General features: G+C 48.0%; 1 protein-coding gene across 2 annotated transcripts in view; it reads right to left on the bottom strand.

Annotated features, from left to right (window-relative positions):
• The window catches only part of map2k5 (mitogen-activated protein kinase kinase 5), an 80,992-nt gene that overhangs the window by 4,326 nt on the left and 71,965 nt on the right, over positions 1–4,701 (bottom strand). The gene's annotated exons all lie outside the window — the stretch shown is intronic.

Genomic DNA, 4,701 nt, shown 5'->3' with positions numbered 1-4,701 from the left:
CTGCGGACACGGAGAGAGCAGGAACAGGCTGAGAGGCCGGCGTGGAGCGAGACTGGAGAGGGCCGGCTCGCGCAGGAATCGACTGCAGCCTCGGTCGCGGCACAGCGGAATGGGAATGAGGGGCCCGGCCTCAAAAACAGGATGCGAACGCTGGCGATCGCTCGGCCGAGACTGCAGACAAAATGAAAGGGGCGACGCTCTTGGGGAGGAGTCTGGTCTGGACTGTCGAGGCTCCAGGGCTCTCTGGAGTTGAACGCCGAGCCTGACAAACACTCCGCCGGAGCAGGGAGGCAGCACTATCGCTCGGCCCATTTTTTATCCACCTCATCCCGGTACGCGCCGCAGGTTTCAGGCCCCCTGCGTGCAGAGGGAAAGCGCAGGCTGCCCAGAGCCCTCTCCCTTCAACCACAGGTGGGAGACGTGCTGTGGGCAGCAAGAGCCACCCCTGTAACCCGGGGCAACGTTTAAGTGAAATAATAATAAAACACAACATACACAATGACAACCGGCTATGCTTAAAATATCATTATTATAATTGATTTGCTCCGTTTTCCAGGACGATGCTGAAAGAAATGAAAGGTACTGTGATGTGAAATGGGCTCTTACCAGTCTGAGCAATGGGAGTGGGTCACACAGGCAACCTCTTCCGACCCTCATTATAATATCAGTGACCCACATAGAGCTCATGTCACTGCGTCACCTGCTGCAAACCGTAAGATTTTATAGCAATGGTCAATTTAGTACCTAGCCTTTCGGCTGGAGCCGACGCTTCTACAGTATGTCACAGCAGAGTACAGACAAGGCTCCTGTTTCAGTGCTATGCTGAGTACAGCACACGAGGTTAAGAAGTTACTCCTCATGTGTGGAAAAACAGGACAGCACACTGTACTGATGCTAGGGGAGATTCTAAATTTGTGCTGTTCTTTGCCTGCTTTAAAGATTTGATTATTTGACCTTGAGCTTCAGTTCATCCATTCCTGCATCCAATGCTGTATATTAATGCTTTGTCCTTAAAATAAAAACACTACAGCAACAGCCAGCAAGCTCACTGAAGGGCTCCTGTTTCTAGCAGCCTATTAAACCTGAGCAACCGGTAATCTGCTCAGTAGTCTGTTAATGTGGAGCAACTGGTAAAATATGACTTTCTAGCAGTCTGTGAAAAGTAGCATTAATCCAAAGAAGCAGACCTAGTATGGCTTAGTGCTAGAAAGACTAACAGAAACAGGTCCGTGCTGAGGCTATACATCAGTGCTCAAACACCAGGAAGATTTGTTGTAAATACAATTTACAAAACGTATTATTATATTATTATACACTTTATTAATTATTATACAACTTAACAACAATAATAATATTTGTATTACTATTCTCCAGGTTGTCACTGGAAAATAAAGTTTGTTCTCAGCTGATTACCTGGCTAGAATAAAATCAGTGTTGAAGGGCAAGAACAAGATGAAAACCCGCATTATAAGCAGCAGAATGAGTTAGGCGATTTGGAGGCGATGCTGTAGCTATCCTTCCTGTGGGCCTGTTCTTATTCTGAAACCCTGTGCCGCGCGAAAGGACTCCTTCCTTTCTGTGTGCAAAGTACTGCTCACACGGCCTGCTCCCTCTCAGACCCAAACACCTCATCCCTCCAGAGGTCAGCGAGGGGTCAACGAGACAGACCTGGAGAGGCGCTCCGACAGTGAGTGGCAGCACCGCTAATTTTCTGTGTCAACTCCGAAAATTAGATAAACAATGACAAACCAGGCTTTTTAAATGAGCCTGTCACTCCTGGTTTCCTTGATAAAGAGTCTCTTCTTCCAGACGCTGACAAACCACTAAAATGTTAATAGGCTTGGGATCTGAAGGGAAAAGAGTTTTTAAGAGGAGGAAAAAGAAAACATTTTTATTATTCTCTGCTGCACTTATGCTTCTAGCTTATTTATTAAAGTTAACTTCAATAAAGAACAACAGGAAACTGGATGCTAGTGAAATGCAGCTGGTAAATAAGAGAGATCTGGAGAGCCAGGACAGAGGTGAACATCAGGACAGATGCCTGGTGCGGATACGCTGGAAACCTTATTCTCCTTGTTGGCTTATTCCCTCCTGTCTAAGTGCTTCACTCCTTTCTCAACAAAGACGACAAAAAAACAGAAAGAAGTCACACAAAAGTTTACGCTGAAAACAAAAAGTTGTAAAAATTCATTCGAAAAAAGGGCTTGGAAAAAATGCAACACGTTAACAGCTGAGACAAATTCAGTAATTCAAAACTTAAAAGTGAGATTTTGAAACGTGTTTTCTAAAGAAAGGGATTTTTTCACAACTGTGCCATATCCAGCGTCACCTCAAGAAGTCTCCCTCAAAAGCGGAGGTCTTTGTGTTCTGCACAGCACATACTATGTGCAAATTAAGCCCACTGGACCTCAAAGGATATGAATACACAATTAAAACCTGCGTCAATACCCAGTTTGTCCATTCTATGCATTGACAGTTGTTTTGTGAAGGAAGCTGCAATGAAATTTTAAAGAGGCAGAGTAAAAGTTATTTGTCCAGACCTGGGAACTCAGCTGAATCAGCAGTGGCTGTAAGGATGATGTCTCAGGCAGCCATCTGGCCTGACAAGCCTGAAGTATTTAAGACAGGAGAGGTTCTGAAACGTGCCCATAAAATTATGGGAATGAAGTCACACTGCCAGTCTTAACACTTAAAAGGAAATTTCAGCTTCATACCTCTAAAACAACGTGTTTTATAAATGGTATATTTCCTTGACATTTTCTCATTCTTGCACTGTTTCATGCTTCAGAGGTTTATTTGGCTAATTTTCTTAAATTAATTTGTAACCAGATCAAGATCGCTTGAGAAATTTGTTTAATGAGAGGAGGCCGTTTCGCCCACTTTGCTCATTTGTTTCTTAGTGGCGAACGGATCCGAGGTTCTGATCCAGATGTTTCCTGAAAGACACGCATTGACAACATAGCGGGACAGCTTGCTCCAGACCCCCACAACCCTTTGCGTAAAGAACTGCCTCCAGTTCTCCTGTAGCCCGATCACAGGCAGCCCCAACCCCCCAGAACAAACAGGGGACACCACGCTTCTCAGCCTTTCAGCTGGCTTGGCATGGGGAGCTTTAATAAAGTTCATTGCTTTCAGCGACTCTTCAGCAAAAGCCGGAGTTTAGAAACCCCACCCTGCAGGGGTAACGGCATGGAGAGGGAGCGGGGCTGTAGAGCCGCCCAGTCCAGTGACGGGGGTGTAACTGGGAGAGCTGCTGGCTGGCTGCACACTGAGCCTCAGCACCGGTAACTTATCGCCCCGGCTCTCTCATCGCCTCCTGCAAAACAAAGCCACGCACTTTCATGGATGGGGAATCTGGAAATTGTGTTTTCACTGTATTTTTGAAATGGGATCGTGTCCCCGCGGTTGACCCCTCCTGCTGAAACATTAAGCGCTCCCTTCTTGGCTCAGAGTGCACGGCGAGATTGCTTTGAACACAGAACACAAAACAACGCTCAAGAAGGGGGGGGGGAATAAACTAGGTGCAAACTCATTTTCCTCTCGGAAACGATAAGCCTCTTAAATAGATGTAATGATGGAAAGGCCCAAATAAGCAGCCCTGCCATATTAAAATGAGCAGCCTTGACACCAGGACGAAGGAGAAAGGAGCTACGTTCAGTGACACTGAATACTTACAGGAACAAAATACCAATCTTCTCCTAAAGCCAACGAAGAGGCGGTGCTATTCGTTGCCCTAGAAAATCGAGGCCAGCTGACTTGCGGGAAGGAGATTCTAAATCTGCCCGGCCCACAGTGTGTCACCGTGAGGACGAACACACCAGCTCTGGGGAAGGCAGGCTTTTCCAGCCCGTCACTCAACAGTACACAGCAGAACGCTAGATGCTGGGAGCACTGTAATCCAACAGACGGGTAAACGGCTTTTATGTTCTCTTAACTTGTGCACGAATTTCTGGGCAGGAACAGTTCCCAAAGTCCAAAAAGGGCAGGTGGCATCAGGGTTGTGGGGGGGGGGGGGGCTGGGGAGTCCCACACAGCAGGGAGACAAGCCGGCAGGTGATCCTTCACTGAACACGAGGACCTGAACACCCTGGTCCTGCAATACTGCCTATGAAGGGAGAGGCAGCGGCTTCATTAATCCTTCTGCCCTCCTAATGGCCAGGCGCAGGGCTGTGACAGACGGAGGTTAATTACTCTAATATTGCGCGAGTGCCTTCCCCGGCTCCGGCCAGGGTGCAGGCAGGCATGCGGGCTCTCGCAGGGGCGCCCATCACATCAATCACCAGCAGCCCCCCGCTCCTCTCACCGAGAGGGGGCTGCAGCCGAGATTAATTACTTTAATATCAGCATTAAAGCACCCCCTGTCTCTACCCTAACCCTAAAGGTTGCCTTCGCCCTCTGTGTCTGAGTCTGATCTCCGTAATGAAAGCTGCGCGCTGAAGGATAGCTTTTTCTCACCTTAAGGAACACACACACACACACACACACACTCTGCGCCGAGACAGAACACGGCTCAGAGAAAGCGAGAGCCGCACTGAGCTTTGGTCAAACGGCAGAGGCATATGAGCAAGAATCACCACCAGCTTGGGGGAAGAGTAGTGTTGTGATGACCTTTCACCTGTACAAGAGCAGGCTCAGTCCCCCCTTCTTGAGTGGCAGAGCTGAGCGTGGACAGCACTGATCGCGCAGATGCTCTAACACACT

Source organism: Lepisosteus oculatus, chromosome 5 (assembly GCF_040954835.1).
Source record: "Lepisosteus oculatus isolate fLepOcu1 chromosome 5, fLepOcu1.hap2, whole genome shotgun sequence".
Lineage (NCBI taxonomy): Eukaryota > Metazoa > Chordata > Actinopteri > Semionotiformes > Lepisosteidae > Lepisosteus > Lepisosteus oculatus.
Note: the sequence above shows the minus strand (reverse complement) of the source record. Positions and strands in the feature narration are given on the sequence as shown.